This window comes from Hemicordylus capensis, chromosome 2 (genome assembly GCF_027244095.1).
Source record: "Hemicordylus capensis ecotype Gifberg chromosome 2, rHemCap1.1.pri, whole genome shotgun sequence".
Classification (NCBI taxonomy): Eukaryota; Metazoa; Chordata; class Lepidosauria; order Squamata; family Cordylidae; genus Hemicordylus; species Hemicordylus capensis.
Window position 1 is genome coordinate 420,795,277 of NC_069658.1, and position 22,308 is coordinate 420,817,584.

A 22,308-nucleotide genomic window follows, 5' to 3' on the forward strand; every position below is an offset into this window, starting at 1 on the left:
AATAGTTTGGGCCTAATGGGATCGAGGGAGCAAGCTCCTCCCTCACTCTGGCCCAATTGGCTGTGTGGGCTGCCCTTCTGTTGAGAAGGAAGCCCGCACATCCAGCTCCCCCATCTCTCTAGAATCTTACTGACTACAGAGAGGCCCCTCTCTCCAACATCCAAATGTGGATGGGAGAGTGGGGGGGAGGGGACGTGGAACCATGGGTCCATTGGATCTGCAGTTCTGTGCTACAACTGATCCTGGCCAAAGAAACAGCTCATTGGCAGGCTCCATTTTAGACATAACACAAAACTATGATTTAGCTAAGCATACCATAGCTTTGTGTTCTCAACTGCTTTGATACCCTTTTCATTGAAGAGCAGTATATAAGTAATAGTAGTAGTAGTAGCAGTAGTAGCAGAAAAAACTTCTGAGGTGTGAATTCTCATTCTATCATAGCAAATGAGATATTTTTCAATTAAACAACTCTCATGACCCCACTTTCACTTTTTCACACTTTCCTTTACTATGAATAATATGAGGAAGTAATCAATTTAGCACACTTCACCTTATGAAGACAAACCTCATAAAAATAAATTCACCAAAATTCCCCCCTCTGCCCAATCACTCTTAAATTGGGGATGGGTGGTAGCCTCCAGCCATTAGACACTATCTACCAGCCCACCCCACTCCTTTGGGGCAGATCCACTTTCTGCCCCCAATCTGCCCCAAAGACACCCAAACTTCAAAAATTCTCAAAAAATCAGCCCTCTGCCCAATCCCCCTGAAATGGGGGTGGTAGCCTCCACCCATTAGGCACTACCATCCCACCCCACTATTTTGGGGCAGATCCACTTTCTGCCCCCAAACTGCCCCAAAGTCACTAAAACTTCAAAAATTCTCAAAAAATCACCCCTTTGTCCAAACCCCCTGAAATTGGGGTGGTAGCCTCCACCCATCAGGCACTACCACCCCACCCCACTATTCTGCCCCAGGCCCCACTTTCTGCCCCAATATGCCCCAATCTGCCCCAAAGACATGAAATTTTCAGAAATTTACCAAAAATCAGCCCTTGGCCCAATCCCCCTGAAATTGGGGTGGTAGCCTGCACCCATTAGGCACTACCACCCCACCCCACTCCTTTTGCCCAGATCCCATGCTTTGCCCCCGAACTGCCCCAAAGTCACTAAAACTTTAAAAATTCACCAAAAATCAACCGTAAACCGAATCACCCGAATTTTTCATGCCCGAAATTCGGGTGATTCGGCTCGTGCCTGAAAAATATCGGGGGACATCGGGGGTGATTCGTTTCAGCCCCGAATCACCCAAAATTGTTCGTTTCAGGCACAGATCGTTCTGTGCCCGAAATTTTTTGCACATCCCTAATCATGATAAGTGTGTTCAGGAAGCATGTAGCCCACCACAAAAGCTATATTCATTTACAGCAGAAGATGTTCTCTACTCAGGTACAGAAAACAAACACACACATTGACATAGCTCCTTGGCTGGCATACAATGTCAGGTGATGTGAAAGGTTAAGGAATAACCAATTAATGTTTCAACAAACATGAAAAGATCAAGAGAAACATGTTCCACTAAGTTTCGTTGTGGGAAAATGGATATAAGCATTGCTCAGTAGGAAGGGGAGGTGTTCCCACTTCTTCCGAGACGGCTCCGCACTGACTCTTTTCTAAGCCTGCAGGCCTGCTCAATTTAGGCCCTCCAGCTGTTTTTGGACTACAACTCCCATAATCCCCAGTCACAGTGGCCAGTAGCCAGGGACTGTGGGAGTTGTAGGCCAACATCTGCAAGACGGCCAAAGTTGAGCAGCCCTGCAAGGACTGGTCACCTCAGCTAGCTGAAAAGTACTGTATTGATCTTGACCGGTGGTAAGCATAAGTACTTTTATCTCATTAATGGAATAATTGTGACTGGACATTTTTCTGTGGGTCAATAAGACAATTATTTCTGGAGAACCCAGTTATAATTCCACTGCTTTTCTGCTGCGGAGATCTGTCATGCCCCAGTAGAATTCCAGTAGAGGAATTTCAGTGCTTAATAATAATAATAATAATAATAATAATAATTATTATTATTATTATTATTATTATTATTATTATTATTATTATAAATAAGGAACAGAGGGTTTAATACTGGCTGCACAAGAACAGGCACTAAGAACAAATGCAATAAGAGCAAAAGTCGAAAAATCCACAACAAACAGCAAGTGCCGCCTTTGTAAAGAAGCAGATGAAACCGTGGACCACCTGATCAGCTGTTGTAAGAAGATCGCACAGACTGACTACAAACAAAGGCATGACAAGGTAGCAGGGATGATACACTGGAACATCTGCAAAAAATACAAGCTACCTGTAGCCAAGAATTGGTGGGACAATAAATTGAAAAAGTTGAAGAAAATGAAGATGTGAAAATATTATGGGACTTCCGACTACAAACAGACAAACATCTGCCACACAATACACCAGATATAACTGTAGTCGAGAAGAAAGAAAAACAAGTCAAAATAATCGACATAGCAATACCAGGGGATAGCAGAATAGAAGAAAAAGAAATAGAAAAAATCACCAAATACAAAGATCTACAAATTGAAATTGAAAGGCTGTGGCAGAAAAAGACCCAAATCATCCCAGTGGTCATTGGCGCCCTGGGTGCAGTCCCAAAAGACCTTGAAGAGCACCTCAACACCATAGGGGCCACAGAAATCACCATCAGCCAATTACAAAAAGCAGCTTTACTGGGAACAGCCTATATTCTGCGACGATATCTATAACAACTGACAATAAAATTCAGCCATCCCAGGTCCTTGGGAAGGACTCAATGTCTGGATAAAACAAACCAGTCGATAACACCTGTCTTACTGGGTAAACAAGAAATAATAATAATTATTTTCTTACACTTCTAATTTTGGGGCATAAGGCTACACCAGCATGACTGACCCTGTGATGGCCATAAGGCTGGATGCATCCCCAACTTCATCCCTGCTTGAGCCAATTCTATACCATTTTGGACAATGATTCTATGATGCAGATGTGAATGGGGCTGTTGCTGATGCATTCGCACAGGCCAGAACCGAGCTGCCACTGAGCCAGCGGCTTGGTAAAAGAGTGGGGAGTGTGCATCGAGTGGTGGTAGCCAGGGCGAGCCAGATAAGCAGCTTTTTCCCTGTCTTGCCACCCTCACGTGGCTGCCCCTTACACAGTCCTCCACCCCTGTACTTGTAAAGGGGAATCCTCACTGGTATTTACAAGTATATCCCCAGAACCGGTTCAGTCCAGTTCAACCAGACTGGACCCAGTTTGGCTGCACCTGGACCCAGACCAGGCTGGGTCAGTTCAAATCTGGTTCAGGTTCAAACCGAACAAGCCAAATGGGTTGCATGCACATCCCTACCTCCTGGGTAGCCCGGGATTTTTACCTGACCGTTTATCTGGGTAGAAGGGTGAACGCATGCCTTTCTACCCAGGTAAATGGCCATGCGAATGCTCAGACTGCATGCAGTCCAAGCAGACACAGAGCCAGGTGCCTAGAGTGCCTGACTCACAGGGGAATCCCCCCAATGTACCGCGCTCCTCGTATGTTGCGTTGCGGGATTCCTGGAGGCCAGGCTTGCAGGAATAAGAGGATCATTTAGGGGAAGGTAAGTATACTCCTGCCTTCCCTCCAGCCCTCACTAGTCACCAGGGATTTCAGTTGTGTGAATGATATTAGTATATTTTTATTGCTTTTCAATGAACATTGAAAGTTTTGCATTTGAAGCTTGCCTTCTCCATTTGTGTCATTCCCATATCTACACATAGGTTTAGCCCTTGCTGAAAAGATCCATTATTAGGGCTTGAGTGTCTGGCAACACATGTTGCAACAGATTAAAACCTAGCTGGAAGAGGACAGGGCAGAAGCCCTTATGCTTAAGCTAGAACCTGCTCCCTCTACAGCAGGGGTTCTCAACCTTGGGTCCCCAGATGTTGATGGACTTCAACTCCCATAATCCCCAGCCCCAATGGCCTTTGGCTGGGGATTATGGGAATTGAAGTCCATCAACATCTGGGGACCCAAGGTTGAGAACCCCTGCTCTATAGCCACACAGACCTATTACAATCAGCCACAGCTCCTAAGCACTAGGTCTGTGCATGGCCTGGATTATTGAGCCAGTCCTGATTCAGGCCATTCTTGCATTATGCTTACAATGCAGGGAGTGGCCTGGATCGCATTGAGCCAATAATCAGTGTCAATACATTGGGGTGCGGGTAGCAGGCTTAACTTAAATGATGATCCAGCTTCAGTGACAAATTTGTCAGCCTATAGCAACAGGTTTAAAATCGCTGCATTTCCTTTTCTGGTACCACCCTACAATGCACCAGGAAAGGAAGCAATGTTATGATGTTATATCCATTTCCTGGTGCAGTACTAGGGAAAGGAATGTCTGTATCTATAGTTCCAGGATGCATCGATTTCTTGCCCCCAGTAATAGACCAGGAAAAGGAGACCATATCATTACATTGTTTCCTTTTCTGGTGCATTATTGGACAAGACCAGGAAAGTAAAGGTGATGATTTAAAATTTCTTCAGGCCACTGATTTTTTCATAGAAGCTGGATCTTCAGTAATAGTAAACCCCCGCCCACACACACACACACACCTCAGCCCAATACCATTTGATTCAATATTAATATGACGCATTTTTATATATATATTAAAATGTATTTATTTAAACTCCAAAAACTCTAGGCAGTTCACAAAAATAAACACAAGAAAAACAACACTGTTAAAACAGTTAAAATGTGTCTAAAGGGCTCTTTTAAAGGCTGGCAAAGATGTTAAACCACGAACGTCTATAGGGAGCGCATTCCACAGCCCAGGAGTGACTCCAGAGAAGGCCTTCTCATGAGTCACCGCCAGATGAGCTGGCGGCAAACGCAGACAGACGGCTCTCGGTGATCTCAGTGTGCGGTGGGAATCATGCAGAAGAAGGCGCTCTCCCGGGTAACCCAGTCCTAAGCCATTTAGGGCTTTAAAGGTGATCACCAGCACTTTGTATTTTGCCCAGAAACATATGGATAGCCAGTGCAATTGCTTTAAAACAGGCATAATATGGTCTCTCTGAGATGCCCTGAAGACCACTCTAGCTGCTGCATTCTGAACCAACTGAAGTTTTCAAACTATATATAAAGGCAGCCCCATGTAGAGCGCATTGCAGTAGTCAAGCCCAGAGGTCTATCTAGGGAAAACAGCGCCTAGGGCAAGCACTGAAATTGCGCCCCTGTCTAAACATCTGATGCCCATCTTTCAGATAACTTTACCATAATATCAGCTCAAAAATACAAGTCAAGCTTGTTAATCTTTTAATTAACAAATTATGGCACTACATGAAACCGGGAAGACCTGAGTTCAAATCCTCATTCAACCATGAAACTCACTGGGTGATTCTGGGCCAGTCATGTATCTCTCAGCCTAACCTACCTCACAGAGTTGTTGTGAGGATAAAAATAACCTTGTTATGTTCCTCTGAGCTCCGTGGAGGAAGAGCGGGATATAACTGTGAAAAATAAAAATAATAAATAAATAATAATTAGCATGAATATGCAAACACACATCAAGGATTCTCAGATTCATCTTGAGCCATCAACCACCTTGGCATGGATTCACACAATCATAATAATGTTGGTAATGCACATGAAACCTAAATTAGAAAAATTAAGTAAACCAGGCTCTAGTCACAAAAATTTATCTAAAGCCTTGTGTCTGTTTATCCAGTTGTATCTGTTAATTATAGAACATGGATGTCTGTCTGTAAGCAGGGTACTTTGAGTGTTTGTTTTTGTGTGGGAAGCAGACTGTATAATTGTTTATGGTGCAAGAATAATACGTTGCATTTTAAAATCAGATTACCCCTGTTGGTCCAGGAGAACAAAGTCAGTCAGAAAAATAGCATGCAGCCAGCCAGTGAACCACCCGTCACATACCAAATGAGGTATGTGAGTTTTCGAGTGACACAGAACTCTTTTTCAGATTGAATGGTCAACAAATTTAAAAGAAAACAAGGTATTTCTGAGTGTGGACATGATAAACAGAAATATCTATACTGTCCCTTTTTGGAATAAATGTTCTTCCCCATGTAGCCTGAAGAAGAGCTCTGTGTAACTCAAAAGCTCACATGCTGTATTTTGAACTCTTTGCTCCTAGAATAAGAGGTGGGACTGAGCAAGATTTCAATGAGATTTTCAATGAGACACCATGAATCCATTCTAATTTGCTATCATAGAATCCACACTCAGAATACCTCAGAAACAACAGAACCCTGTACCCCATAGGTTAGAAACCCATGGGGGTGGTTGGCACGCTATGTGCACTACACCACCACTCGCTCTGGGCCACCCCAGCACCCCCCAAGTGCACTTATGGGGCTGCTGGAAGCTCCATTATAACTTATTATGAGGAAAAACCTTAAAGACGCGTAAACTTCAACAATTCACCAAAAATCAGCCCTCTGCCCAAATCCTTTGAAAAAATTCAGGTAGCTTCCTTGCCCCTACCTGGCAGTACCACCAACCCCACACTGCTCTAGGCCACCCCTTTCCCCCTGACGTGAAGTGATACACCCTCCATTATACCTAATGGGGGAAAACTTTAAAGACGCGTAAACTTCAAAAATCACTTAAAAATCAGCCCTTTGCCCAATTCCTTTTAAATGATTCTGATAGCTTCCTTGCCCACCCTAGGAACTACCACCCACCACACTCCACTCTATGACACCCCTTTCCCCCCGACGTGAAGCTATACATTTGCGGCAATCCTCATTATTCTCTATGAGGAATTCAAAAATACTTTAACAATTCATCAATATTCAGAGGAGTGTCCAATTGCCTTGGGGTTTTGTGGGTGGTAGGCACCCCTGTCTGTCTACCACCCACCCACCCCGCTTTTGTGCCCCTAGGTGCTCCACAATAGGGGATATGGACTGGTTCGGGTCCCATATACTCTATGAGAAAAATAATTAAAAATATTTCAAATATTCATAAAAAATCATAGGGGTGTCTTATTGCTTCAGGGTTTGCATGATTGTTGGCACCCATGGATCCTCCACAATAAGGTATAATGGCCTGGTTCGAGTCCCATTATACCCTATGAGAAAAAAATATAAATAATTTTCAAAAATTCATAAAAAAATCGTACGAGTGTCCGATTGCTTTGGGGTTGGGGCGACAGGTACCCCTGGGTGCCAGCTACCATCCTACCAATTTTTGCATGTCCAAACAGGTTTGAACCAGTTTGAACCGGTTTGAATCGAACCACCCCCTGGTTTGGTTCGAATTTGAACCTGCAGCTCGAACCTGATGGCTGGTTCGGTTCGAATTCGAACCTTCGAACCACCCTGGTTTGAATTTGAACTGGTTCAAATTCGAACTGGTTCGCACATCCCTAAATCCCTTTGGTCCACTAACAGGCTTTAAACAAAGCAAGAGCGCACACATACTCAGCATGCCTTAACAGTTAAGACATACAGTCAACCCCTTGTGCTTCCCCCCACCCCCAGCGAGCACTTGCCGTTTATTTCAGCCAGCCTTTGCTGCCTGAAAGCATCTATTCCCCTTTCACTCCCTCCATAGTCTTTCCTGGTCCTACCTGGAGATGCTAGGGAGCGAATCTGGGACCTTCTACATGCAAGCAGATGCTCTGTCACTGAGCGGTGGCCCCATCTTATAAGGGGAATATCTTACATGCAGTGACCCATTTAAATACTAACCAGGGCAGACCCTGCTTAGCAAAGGGGACAGTTCATATTCACTACTGCAAGACCTGTTCTCCTCTTCTCCTCCTTAAAGGGCCATATATCAAAGGTCATACCATTATGAATAAGATTCTTTTTAGCGTACCATTAAAGCCAGGGTTGATTTGATTTAAACCAAATGGATTTAAATCACTATTTAATTCATGATTTAAATCACTTCACAGAAAGGCTCGATTTTAATGATTTAAATCACTAGTCAGGAAAATCATCATTTTCTAGTAAAAGTATATTCTTGTTGTCTAATATAACCTTAATGCATATTCAGAGATAGATGTGGGTTTCTTTATAGAAAATAGGTACACACTGTAGTAGGTACACACTTCTCATAATGCTGTTTCATTCGGGCAACTGGGCCTTGCATTTCTTTGTTGCACTGTTTGCATTTCATGCACATGCCCGTCTTACCCATAAAAACGTCATTAAAAGGTTCCCAAATGGGGTCTCTTTCACAGCCTGCTGCCATGTTAGGTGTTTCCCTTCTACAGTGGAGGATACACTCCATAATCATTTCCTCGGGATTGTATGACTAATTTGTTCACTTTTGTTTGCCCTTTCTATTCCCCACCCCAGTCTCTTGCATTTATAATAATCTATAACTTCTTCTCACTCAGGTCTGCTTCATCATCCCAAATCCTCAATTAATTTGTTGACCATCTTTGTCGCTGCACTTTGGAGGCAGCAGGGAAGGGCTTGACTGTGTATGTGTGCTGCATCTACACCACCTGCAGAATAGGATTGATCAGGACTATTGACTCTTATCCTCATATACTGCTCTTAACATGTTCATATAATATAATGAGGTTATGATTATTATGCAAGATGATATCTTTGACCTAGGTTCTTTTTTTATGAATTAAAAAAAAATTTAAATCAAAAAATCAATTCAATGTTTTAAAAATCAGATTTAAATTTTTAAAATCCATTTTTCTCAACCCTGATTAAAACACAATGACAATGACAGTCTCCAGTGCAAAAGGACTTTGAACTCTGTGGTATTTAAGCATTTAAGTCTGGCAACTGAAAGGATTCCTCTGTTGGAAATTGTGGTTTGCAGCATTTGTACGGAATATCTTTTGCATACAAAGTTAAGTCCCATTTCCCTAGAACCCGAAGGAAATAATGGAATTATCATTTGCCTGTTGCATAGCAGTAATCAAGGATCTCTTGTTTATTATTATAAACAGCCTTCTGGCCCTCTTATCATGGAGTCTGATGAATGCTATAAGTTGCAAATGCTATAAGCACTTGCCGTTTATTTCAGCCAGCCTTTGCTGCCTGAAAGCATCTATTCCAATTTCTCTCCCTCCAGAGAGGGAGAGAGGAAGAATAGATGCTTCCAGGCAGCAAGCACTGCCTGAGTTTTTACCTGGGTCCAGCAGGTTCTAAACACCTCATTGAGAGAGGGAGTGGTCCCAGCATTATTAAAGGAAGCTATTATTCAACCACTCCTAAAGAAACCCAGTCTAGACCCAAAGGATGTAAACAACTATAAGCCTGTAGCCAATATTCCCTTCCTGGGCAAGGTGCTTGAGTGTGTCATGGCTGACCAGCTCCAGACAGTCTTGGAGGAAATGGACTATCTAGATCCATTTTATCAGGCTTCAGGCCCAGCTTTGGAACAGAAACTAGGGATGTGCATGGTAGGGGTGTGCAATTCGGATTTTCGGGTGATTCGGCTCGGACCCGAGCCGAATCACCCCTGTTCTGTTTTGTGCCCAAATCTGGGTCACCCGAATCACCCTTGATTCGGTTCGGATTTGGATTTAATCTGAATCCGAATCTGAATCGATTTGGGGGGTAAAAAGGGGCCCAGGGGCAAAATTTTGTGGTGGGGTGGTATTGCCCAATGGGTAGAGTCTACCACCCCAATTTCAGGGGGATTGGGCAAAGTCCTGATTTTTGGTAAATTTTTAAAGTTTTAGTGACTTTGGGGCAGTTCGGGGGCATAGCATGGGATCTGGGCAAAAGGAGTGGGGTGGGGTGGTAGTGCCTAATGGGTGCAGGCTACCACCCCAATTTCAGGGGGATTGGGTAAAGGGCTGATTTTTGGTAAATTTCTGAAATTTTCATGTCTTTGGGGCAGATTGGGGCATATTGGGGCAGAAAGTGGGGCCTGGGGCAGAATAGTGGGGTGGGGTGGTAGTGCCTCATGGGTGGAGGCTACCACCCCAATTTCAGGGTGTTTGGACAAAGGGCTGATTTTTTGAGAATTTTTGAAGTTTTAGTGACTTGGGGGCAGTTTGGGGGCAGAAAGTGGATCTGCCCCAAAATAGTGGGGTGGGGTGGTAGTGCCTCATGGGTGGAGGCTACCACCCCCATTTCAGGGGGATTGGGCAGAGGGCTGATTTTTTGAGAATTTTTGAATTTTGGGTGTCTTTGGGGCAGATTGGGGGCAGAAAGTGGATCTGCCCCAAAGGAGTGGGGTGGGCTGGTAGATAGTGTCTAATGGGTGGAGGCTACCACCCATGCCCAATTTAAGAGTGATTGGGCAGGGGGTGAATTTTGGTGAATTTATTTTTATGAGGTTTGTCTTCATAAGGTGAAGTGTGCTAAATTGATTACTTCCTCATATTATTCATAGTAAAGGAAAGTGTGAAAAAGTGAAAGTGGGGTCATGAGAGTTGTTTAATTGAAAAAAATCTCATTTGCTATGATAGAATGAGAATTCACACCTCAGAAAAAACTTGGATCCAGAAGTGGATCTGGATAATCAGTATCCTCCAAAACTGCCAGGAGTTGATCAGTATTGTACTGAATGGTTTACTAATAGCAGAGGAATTATTCATTGGAATCATTTCCAGTGAAAAATCCTCCAATAGAGCTTTTGTTGTCTCAGACCCGATTAGTGGGTTGATGTGTTGCATACCCTACTAAGAATAACCCAGGATTTAGTCCTTTGTTAATTTCACATGAAGTCAAAATGTACCCACATAAAGTAGAGCCCAGACTATAGTCTTTTGAATTCCCCAACTTTTACAGCTAGATATTCATACCAGATTTTACTGTTTGAAAAAAGGGGTTCAGAGAAATGATACACTGAGGCTATTCACACGATGGGGTGAAATTGGGGTAGCGGAGGCTAGCCCAATTTCGCCTCATTGTGTGAACCACCGGGCTTGGCTGCGAGCCTGGTGGTTCCTAGGCGGGTAACCCGCCTAAGTACCTCTGCCCTAAAACCAGGTTTGCAGAGCGAGCGCTCCGCATACCGGGTTTTAAAGATTGAGAGTAGCCGCGGCACGACTCTGTGCCACAGTTACTCATGTGTAGACCCCCCGGAGGGGAGGCAAATGCCGCTTCCCAGCTCCAAGGGTCTCCCCAGTATTCCCTGCGTGCCCCCCGAGCTCCCCAGCCCCCACTGGCTCCATCCCGGAGCTGGCAATCATGTGAGCAGCCGATCTGGCTGCCCAGGGCTCCCTCCCTGCTCATGTGCGGGGAGAGCGGGCTTAGCCCGCTCTCCCCACTCACCCTTCTAAACCAGGTCTCACTTATTGCGAGACCCGGCTCACTGCCTTTTGTCCAGGTCTAGAGGAAGGATAAAGACCACATCCATCATGGTTAATTAACCCACAGGGCAATTTTGGACAAGTTGCGCGCTCTCTCTCTGTCTCCCCCCCCCTTTGCACACACACACACACACACACACACACACACACACCCTAACCCACTTCACAGGGTTATTGTGAGGTTAAAATGCCATGTATGACACCCTGGAAGAAGTCTGGGATAAAAATGTGATAAATAACTTCCTTCCCATGCCATGCCACAGTGGTGCAGTCCTCAGAACATTCTTCCATCACAAATACCATTGAAGCAAACACTCATTTCAAATGTAGATGAGAGAAATGCAGACTGTCATTTTAGTTCCTCTGAGAATGATGTTCATTCATCTGATTGTATGATGATAAACTTTTTAGGGTAAAAGTGTTAAATGTAATAGGATCATATTTTCAAAAGCAACTTCATTCATGGCCCAAGGTCACTCTTTCAATTTGCAGATCTGAACACCACGTCCTCTTTTCAAAATGCTTTCAGATTTAATACACAGTTGCAATCTCTCTCTCTCTCTCTCTTTCCCCCATGTACAGAATTAACTGTGAATGAACAAACCTATTAAAAGGTACAGAGGAAGGTATGAAAAGTACATAGGCATCCATAATTCAGAAGTCAGGATTACAAATGGAAATAATTGCTGTGGAACTTCCACACTACCCTTCTTGTACTCACCACACAATTAACTTTAGAAAAATCCCCTGCTGCTTTTAAAGAATTTTGTGCATGTAAGTTCTTCTGGAAAAATAAAGTGTACACAACAAAAGCAAATCAACCTTGCTACAGTCCAAGGCACTAAAACACACTAGGGGTGGGGGATGGGGGTGGATGTGTTATTTCGGGCCTCTGTTAAAGCAATTTGAAGAAGTCCCAGTAGAGTAAAACAAATGGTAGCAAAAGGAGAAGGTCAAGTAATGATATATTGTTTATTCTTGATGCATTAAAGGTTAATATATGAAAATGTCAATAAAGATGACCACAATTTGTTTAAACAAGATACATACCAGAGAAGTAGTTCTATTCAAGGAAGAGGTCACCAACTAAGACCTCTAACCTCCATTATCCATTGTAGAAAAACACCACAGACAATGGTTTTTCACCTAGATAAGCTTTCAGGGAAGCATTTCTACCTATGATGATTCTCCATAGCTTAACCATAAAAGAAGGTTATGGTTAATAGTCTTTGATCTTGCCTCCAGTTTTGGTCTTGTAGATGGGGCTGATGAACATGATGGACAGTCCTCTTTACCAGAAAGGACAAAACTAACAGCTCCTCTGTCAGACAACCCTAGAACTGGGCAGAGTGTTCATGACAGGAGACCACCTAAATGTCTTCAAGACTTTATCACTAGATAATTAAATCAATTCAATTTTTGGTTCTCATAAAGGGGATGGTGTTGTATTCTATCCAGTAATCTTTGTATTTTATTGTTTGGGCATTTGTCCTAAGGGGGATCCTGTAGAGAGTGTAGGGAAGGAATCAGAAAGGAAAAGGGAGAGAAAGGAGAAGGAGAAAATGGAGTTGTTGCTGAATAAATCTTTACTTAAATCCATATAAGGAGGCTATTCACACACACATGCAAAACTGGGCTAAGGGAATCCAGCCCGGTTTTGCCCATTCGTGTGAACTGCTGGGATTGGGCCTGATCCCGGCGGCTACATGGCAGCAAACCTGCCTAAGTAGCCTCCCTCTAATTTGAGGTGAAGGGAGCGAGCACTCTCTTAGCTTTTTTTTATCGTGCGTCAGCCGTGGCTGTTTGCAGCTGCAGCTGGCACACTCGGGGGCGGAGGGGGGAACCCAATAATGCACCACACACTCATGTGGAGCATTATTGGAGTTCTGGGGGGCAGGGCAATGCATGGTGGCACATCCTGGGACCCCAACCCCTGGAGCTGCCAGGCAAGCTGCCAGTCATCTGGGCAGGAGAGGAAAGGAGATTGTCTGAGGGGAAGGTAAGTTAAACCTGCCTTCCTCGCAGACCGCCTGGAGCTCTTCTCATCAATCATGAGAGGAGCTCCAAGATTTCCCTGTGTGTATGAGGGAAGCAGCTATAAAGCTCAAGGCTTAAGGCAAAGATATCAAACCGTGGCCCTCCTGCCAATGTTGCCCTACAGCTCCCATCATCCCTGGCTACTGGCCATTGTGACTGGAGATGGTGGGAGTTGTCAGCTCTGGAGAGCTTTAGTTTGACACAATTGGCCTAAGGAAGCCCAGGGAAGTGGCAGACAATGTTAGGAGCAATAGAATATGAATGTGGTTGAAGAGAAAAAGCAGGATTGGTCCAGGACAGGAAGAATGGGCAGAAAAAGCACTTTCCATACAGGGCCTTTTTAAGACTCTGAGAGGCCAAGGGGCGGGATGTTCATTTCAGCCACTTTCTTCTCTCTGGCTGACATACTGCACAATGTTTCACAGTTGCGTAAAAGTGCTGATGCGCAGCACAAAAACTGCACAAATGCATTTGAGTGATGTTTCAACCATTATATATAATTCTACCTGGTTTTATAACTGCTTCCCTTAAAAACACAAAGTAATCTTTGTGTTTAAAATTTAAATTTAAAGTGTGCTGTCAAGTCGATTTTGACTACTGGCACCCACAGAGCCCTGGGGTTTTTCTTTGGTAGAATACAGGAGGAGTTTACCATTTCCTCCTCCAGCACAGTATGAGATCATGCCTTTCACATCTTCCTATATTGCTGCTGCCCGATATAGTAGCAGTGGGGATTCAAACCGGCAACCTTCTGCTTGTTAAGAACATAAGAACAGCCCTGCTGGATCAGGCCCAAGGCCCATCTAGTCCAGCATCCTGTTTCACACAGTGGCCCACCAGATGCTGCTGGAAGCCTACAGGCAGGAGTTGAGGGCATATCCTCTCTACTGCTGTTACTCCCCTGCAACTAGTATTCAGAAGCATCCTGCCTTGAGGCTGGAGATGGCCTATAGCCAGGCGCAGCTTGTAAACTCTCCTATGGGGGTGGGGGGCGGCAGGTGGCTTCTTTAAGGTAAACGGAGCTGGTGCTCTGTGCTGCTCAGCAGCCCCCACGACAGGGAATTGCCTCCACCACTCACCTGGCCACTGGCGGGGGCTCACCTCCGCAGGAGCCAGGTGAGTGGCGGAGGCGATTCCCCACCGCGGGGGCTGCTGGGCAGCACGGAGCACCGGCTCCGTTTACCTTAAAGAAGCTGCCCGCCACCCCGCCGGAGGCACATTCACGAACCGCGCCCGCCTATAGCCCTCCGACTAGTAGCCATTTATAGACCTCTCCTCCATGAAGTTATCCAAACCCCTCTTAAAGCCATCCAGGTTGTTGGCTGTCACCACATCTTGTGGCAGAGAATTCCAAAAGTTGATTATGCGTGTGTGAAAAAGTACCTCCGTTTGTTGGTCCTAGATTTCCCGGCAATCAATTTCATGGGATGACCCCTGGTTCTAGTGTTATGTGAGAGGGAGAAGAATTTCTCTCTACCCTCTTTCTCCACACCATGCATGATTTTATAGTCCAAATCCAAAGGATCAGGAGCGGGCCCACCATTGAGTGGATGGGTTCAAAGAACCCAGGTCACAGCCAATCAGGGGCCACACTTGGCACCCCAGCTATACCCCCTGCCTCTGATGTCAGATGCGGGGGCAAGGCGTGGGGGCACTGGCGGGATGAATACAGGCTGCTGGCTGGCTTCCTCCACCAGTGCTCAGGATTAAGCTGCAATTTGTCATTGTACCTCCTTATTGCCTTTTATATTAATTGCCTTTATTAATTTAAAATATGTATATTCGGCCCCTCCAGCACAATGCTGCTCAGAGCAGCTCACAAGAATAGATCACAATTAAAAACATTAAAATAAAAGTAAACTGGCAACAGGGCAGTATAAAAATGGGCTAAAATCTTGCTAAAAAACCTAGAGCCCTAATTAAAACCACATGTGAAAACCAACAGACAAAAATACTTAAAAGCTTGTCTAAAGAGACAAGCTTTCAATACATTTTAAACTCTACAAGAGGGAGCCTGGTGAAGCTCCTCCAAGAGGGCATTTCAATGTCAACAGGTCACAACTGAAAAGGCCCTATTCCTACTCCCTGTCAACCAAATATGAGTCAGTGGTTGGGCCAAGAGCACAGTCTGTGGTGTAGAACAGCGAGCTCAAGCAGATTCGTATGGACGAATGTAATCTGACAGAAACCCAAATCGCAAACCATGTGGGCATTATGGACCAAAATCAGCACTTTGAATCTAGCTGAAGCAAACTGGCAACCAGTGAAGCTGCCATGAGATGGGTATAATACTCAAGAAGCAACTAGTGTCCATAAGGATCCTTGACAGCATTCTGAACCAGCTGAAGGTCCACACTGTCTTCAAGGGCAGCCCCAAGAAGAGGGCATTGCAATAATCCAATCTGAATATAACCAATGTTTGAGTGACTGAGGTCAGGTTGGATTTCTCCAAGTACGTTTGCAGCATGTGTAGCAGTCTTAGCCAGTAAAAGGCCCTCCTGTATTTCCAGAGACAGCATCAGGTCCAGGAGAAGCTCCAGGCTGCAAACTTTGGAATATGACCCCATCCAGGACCTGATTTGCTAATAATCAGTTTTGCTGACTCAGAACACCTCTGTCTTTTCTGGATTAAGTTTCCGCTTGTATGCCTCCATGCAACGCAAAATAGCCTCCAAAAGCTTGTTCCGGACACTCAACTCCTCCCTGGAATCTGTTGACTCCAATGATAGGTGTAGCTGGGTGTCATCAGAATACTGTTGATACCGCAGTCCACAGATTACCTCTCCCAATGGTTTCATGTATACAATAGTTTTATGTATAGCATATATATTAAACAGAATGGGAGGCAGAATAGTTCCCTGCAGTATTCTATAGTATTCCAAAGGCCAAGGGGTAGAATAAGTATCCACCAGTACCACCTTCTAGGTGTGACCTTCCAGGCAGGATCATAGCCACCATATCCCAATCTGGAGCTATAATACAGAATGATCAATACCCTATTTGATGGGACTGAATGCTACTAAGAAGTCCAGGAGAATCAACAGGGTCATACTCCACATCTATCTCCTGGCATACGTCATTCACCAGAGCAGTCAAGACAGTTTCATCTTGCACCCAAACCAGAAGCTGGACTGGAAAGGATATAATTAATCTTTTCAAAAGACCTGTAAGATCAGTTCTTAAGTAGGCATTTTGAAGTTAATCTTATACTCCTTTAGCATTGTTTTTAGCTGCTGTCTTGCTGTTTGGGGTGTGTCTATGCGTGCACATGACTTTTAAAGTGTTTTGATTATTGTTTCTATGGGTTTCAGTTGGCACATTGAATGGTTAAAGCCTGATCATTGATTTGTGCTATATATGTTATTTTTTAATACAGTAAGTATATGCAAATTGAAGGGAGAAGAATATGGAGAGTTGGGACATGGATAGAGGAAGACCAAGTATTTCATTCATATTTCATTCATATTTGTAACCGGACCTCATCTGGAGAACTCTGGTTAAGGTTGCCACCGGCGAGTTTAGTGGCAACTCAGCACTGGGCCTTTTCTTTGGCTGCCCTGGGGCTTTAGAATATGCTCCCTGTCAAAATAAGAGCATCTCCATCTCTGTTTACTTTTAGGAAGACCCTCAAGACACACCTGTTCCAGGCGCGTAACAACGATCGGGCAAGGGGAGACGGTTGTCTGGGGGCCCCACTGCCTGGAGGGGCACCCCAGGGGCACCTCACGTGACTCCCCATTGCCCCCTGCCCAGCCCCAAGGCCCCTCAGCCACTTGCCCTCTTCGCCGGCTCTCCTGCTTGTTCTGCTGGCCGCAATCGAAGCAGCAGGCCAGCTGCCAAGAGCTCCTTTTCTCCCGCCTCTCAGCTGATCGGCGGGTGGGCGGGGCTTCCACGGAGGCCTCCGTGTAGGCCGCAGTGAAGCCTGAACTCCAGTAGGGCCCAAGCCAGCCAGGAAGGAGGAGGCAGCCAGAGAGGCCTCCACTGTTCTCTGCAGCAGAAGACCCCTTGCTGCCAGGTAGAGTGTGAACTCCTTTTTGTGGTTACCTTCCCCACCCCCCCACCCCCAGATATATAGGGATCTGCTTGCCATAGGGCTTTGAAATGGGGGGGACTGAGAAGTCTCTGAATATTTATTTTTAAACAGCTTGGAAAATTTGCTGGCTTAAAAAAAACTATCTAAAAAGTCCTGTAAGTGGCTTGTTTCATGGCAGAAAATTACAAAAACTTCTGGAAGAAACAGTATTATATTTATTTTATTCGTTCATTTATAAATGCACTTATGTTCAAGTTGTTTTGCAACCCAGAAGGTCTGAGTGAGAACTGTGAAGCATGTCTTGTGCTTTTATTTTATTTTATTTTTCTTGTGTGTGAACTGCTCCCCAATAACTTGCAGGGACTTCAGGGTAAATCTGGCCAACATGTGAATGCAGCACCACCATTCCAGAGGAGAGGTGTGTAAAAGGGCTTTAAAAGCCTCCTGTGAAAAACCTCCTGGAATCAAACTTGACTGAATTTGTTCAGAATTCTGAGAAAACAAACATAGGCTCACCCTGCATGGTTGAAAGTCTCCTTGGCTAATCTGCAGCGAGGGGCCCATTTTAATCATTCATCTTTCTAGTGTGTTCTAGGCATTAAAAGTAAAACAAATGTATAGTACTCAATGTATATCACTATATATTGTGACGTGTGCGTGTGTGTATTCAGTGAAATGTATTTCCAGGCAGCATACTTATTTTGGAATATCAGACTTAAATCCTTGGGGGCCTGGGGTGTGCGGAGGCCCTGGACTTTGAGTGGGGGGGGCCCATTTTAAAATCTTGTCTCTGGGCCCACTCCAACCTTGCTACGCCCCTGACCTGTTCCCTCAGGCTTTTAAGTGAAATTAATTTTAAATTGTTTAATTGTTTTTATCCCATGAATTGTTTTAACATTTTATTTTGCGAAATGGTTTTAATTGTTTATACTCTGTTTTATATTTGTTCTGTTTAAATTGTATGCATCACCTAGAGATACACGTCAGGCATTATATAAATACGAGAGAGAGAGAGAGAGAGAGAGAGAGGATTTCTACAAGTTTAAGATTATATTGTGGCTACAATATACAGTAACAGCCATTTGGATGGTTTTTAAAAAGCATCAGACCCATGAATGTGGACTCACGCAACATAGTTTTTGCCAACAAAGCACTTGCACGAGTCAAATCTTGCTAGTCCTGTGAATTTCACAAGACATTTGTAAGGCTCAATGTGGCAAAGAATTCCTCCACAGCAAAGATAAATAAATACACTGAAACCCTTTGTAAGCAAACTTGCTTAGTATATGCAGGTTGAAGTAGTCCAGTTTGTGTTCTGAGTTCTTCTCATTCTGCTCAGGAAACTAACCCTGTAATGCAGCCTGGTCTTTTCAAACAAAAACAAGGCATCCCTCCCACACAGAAAAGACACACCCCTAGCGACATGCCCATATATTATTAACGCACCAGGGGGTTACTATGGTATAACTTGAAGAAAATGTGCTAGAATAGAGTTCCTTTACTACATGAACAGTAACATTACAGGGCACCTATAAGCCTATCATCAGAGCATTTGCCTCTAGCAGCATGTCAAATAGGGCAATATTTAAGGAGAAGAAAACTAGGGAGGTTGCGGCTGAATCAACAATAAACACATATATTACTGCATCAGCTAGCGACCATGACAACAGCTGGATTTAATGTGCTAGTCTGCTTTTTGTAAAAATTAGATTTTTGCCTTTAAAAGGTTTCAAGAGAAGTTGCAATGAATGTGTAAAGTTGTTTTCATACATGCACTTCCTGATCATTTTTCTATGAGTTTGCTTGCTGGAATAATTTAATTATTACTAGGGCTGTGCTAAATATTTGTGGGGCTCTTTCACATGATCAGAAGGTGTGATTTAGGGCCGGGAAGGGCTCTTACCCTATTTAAGACAGACGAGCAAAGCCTCCATTTGGCTCTGAAAGCCCCGCTCCCAGACAAGCGTTGCAACCGTGTTCTCCATTGCTGAAGCCAGGAGCTAGGAAGGAAAGGGCCTCCAAGCACTGGGGAAGCCTCCCAATTGTGCTCTGCACTGCCAGGAGAAAGAAAAACCTCCTGACATTATCAGCTGCCCTCTGATTGGCCATGAGGGGCAGGAGGTAGGCCAAGCCTTATTCAAGCCATTTTGATCAAAGGAGCATAGAGTTTGCTGTGCAAAGTGACAAATTCAGAAATGGCAGCTCTCGTAGCCGCAGTGCTCTGTCACAAACATGGTGAGGTCAGGGGGCTGGCAGCTGCTAGGTGCTGCCTAAACAAAAAATTCGACACATGAGTAGCATGTAGGAGTGCTCCACTTTTTAACAAACCTGGGTTAAGAGCAGGGTTTTGGTTCTGGGCTACCTTGCTGTCAGCGAGCTGGCTGGGCTTGTGGGATTCCCATGGGTTTTCACAACCGGAAATGCCTGGGTATAGTGCCTTTAAACCCTACTTTCATAATCATGAGAACCAGCCCATGGTTTTGTATTTTGAACAGAGTGGAAGTTTTGCGATGTCAAATCTGTAGTCAAGGAAAGGAAAACCATTTTAAACTTTTACACCTTCCCCCCACCTGCAGTTTTTGTCTTCTATAATAAGAAGACAAAATCTGGAACATAGGAAGATACTTTATCAGACTAATCAGCAGAGACATAATGGGGGGAAACAGTGCCCAGGGCAAGCTCTGCCCCTGAAATTGCGCCCCCCCCCACATACCTGCACCCCCCTGGGCTGGCCGGAGTGAGCGCGGCGGTGGCGGGCGGCGGCAGATAGCACGGCGGTGGCGGGCGGCGGAGGGAGTGAGTGCAGCGGTGGCGGACAGCGGCGGATCGCCGAGTGTGGCGGTGGCGGGCAATGGCAGATCGCCCAGTGCAGCAGAGCGGCGCCGAGGCCTGCCGCCTGGCCCGGCATCGCTTCCCAACTGCGAGGTGCGCCTGCGCAGTTCATTCTATGAACTGCGAAAGGGACGCCGGGCCAGGCGGCAGGCCTCGGCGTCGCTCTGCTGCACTGGGCAATCTGCCACCGCCCGCCACTGCCGCACTCGGCAATCCGCTACCGCCCACCACCGCCGCACTCGGTGATCCGCCACCGCCCGCCACCGCTGTGCTCACTCCCGCCGCCACCCACCACCGCGACACGCTATCCGGGGGGGTCAGGGGGGCATGCCACTTTTTGGCACCCCCCCACGTGACCCACCAGAGTGGTGCCCAGGGCACGTGCCCTGCCTGCCCCCCGTATCGTTACGCCCCGCTAATCAGACAATTAATCCATCAAACTCAATAATGAGGTCATTCTCATAACCAGACTTGTATGAGTAGGAAAGGGTTAAGCCTGGTATAGAGGCTCATCTGGAGCCATCAGAACCTCTCCTACCCAGCAGTAGGGTTGTGCGTGTTTTTTTTTCTGTTTGGTTTTTGGCTTGAATCCGAAACACCCCCGTTTTGTTCTTTGTTCGAAACCAGCCAATCCGAAACACCTCAATTTTGTTCTTTGTTTGAAATTGCAAAATCCGAATCCGAAACATTTTGGATTTTAAAAAATGGCCCCAGGGAAAAACTAGTGGGTGGGGGCGGTAGTACCCAATGGGTGGAAACCATTGGTTTCCACCCAAATTTCAGAGGAATTGGGCAAAGGGCTGGGTTTTGGTGAATTTTTGAAGTATAGGATTTTTCCCTTAGGGAAGAATTGAGGTTTTAGCAAAAGTATAGCTTCATGTTGAGGGGAAAGGGGTGGCCCAGAGCAGAGTAGGATGGGTGGTAGTGCCCAGTGGGGGCAAAAGAAGCTGCCAGAATTATTTCAAAGGAATTGGGCAGAAGGCTGATTTTTAAAGATGTAATAGAGTTTGTGTGTCTGTAAAGTCCTTCCCCATAGGGAATGATGGACTTCCATAATTCCTGCCCCATAACTGCACTTGGGGGGAACCAGGTGGCCCAGAGCGAGTGGTGGTGTAGACCACATAGGGTGCCAACCACCTCCATGGGTTGCTAACCCCATGGGGTACTGGGTTCTGTTGTTTCTGAGATGTTTTGAGTGTAGATTCAGATTCTCTGGAAGCATATGAGAGTGGATTCATGGTTTGTCATTGAAAATCTCATATGCTACCAGAGAATCTACACTCAGAACACCTCAGAAACAACAGAACTCAGCACCCTATGGGTTAGCAACCCATGGGGGCGGTTGGCACCCTATGTGCACTACACCACCACTCACTCCTGGCCACCCCAGTGCCCCCAGGTGGAGTTATGGGTCTGCTGAAACCTCCATTATTCCCTGGGGGGGGGGGCCTTAAAGAAGCGGAAACTTTCAACAATTCTTAAGAAATCAGCCCTTTGTCCTATTCCTTTGGAATCTGGGTTGTGGCAGGCACCCCTTGGGGCACTGACTCCCAACCTGCTGTTTTGCCCCTCAGGCCTCCTTTCTGCCCCAAATCTGCCCCAAAGTCATTTCAACTTCTTTAAATTCTTTAAAAATCAGCCCTTTTCCCAATTCCTTTGGAATCTGGGTGGCAGCAGGCACCCAGTGGGGCACTACCACCTGAACCACTCTTCTGCCCCTAAAGCCCCCTTTCTGCCCCCAATCCACCCCAAATAACATCAACATCACACATCAACAACAACAGAGCTTTGGGGAAAAATCAGGCAGATTTCCAAAGGTCATGCACATCCACATCCCCCCCCACCCGAAATGCAATTGATCTACACACAACAGTGTGAAACAACAACAATGAAATGCACAATGCCCCACTGACCAATGAGGGTAAATGCACACTGCCCCACTGGCCAATGAGGGTAAAATTTACCCTTAAATTTCCTTAAAAGGAATAAGGAGCCACTTGCCAGCAGATCAGCCCATTCTTTCGCTGGCCAATCTGCGGGCTGGAAGGGCTGGAAATTCAAACAGATGTCAAAACTCAAAATGGAGACTGAAGGAGAAAGACTTGTTGCAATTGC

The 22,308-nt window shown here is 45.3% G+C and overlaps 2 long non-coding RNA genes across 2 annotated transcripts in view; one reads left to right on the forward strand and one right to left on the reverse strand.

Moving 5' to 3' along the window:
* LOC128341532 (uncharacterized) overlaps nucleotides 1-22,308 on the reverse strand; it is a 105,349-nt gene that overhangs the window by 51,665 nt on the left and 31,376 nt on the right. The gene's annotated exons all lie outside the window — the stretch shown is intronic.
* Nucleotides 17,257-22,308, forward strand: part of LOC128341533 (uncharacterized) — a 95,619-nt gene continuing 90,567 nt past the window's right edge. The window contains exon 1 of the long non-coding RNA XR_008314432.1: nucleotides 17,257-17,343. This is a non-coding gene — a long non-coding RNA (uncharacterized LOC128341533). The remainder of the gene's footprint in view (nucleotides 17,344-22,308) is intronic.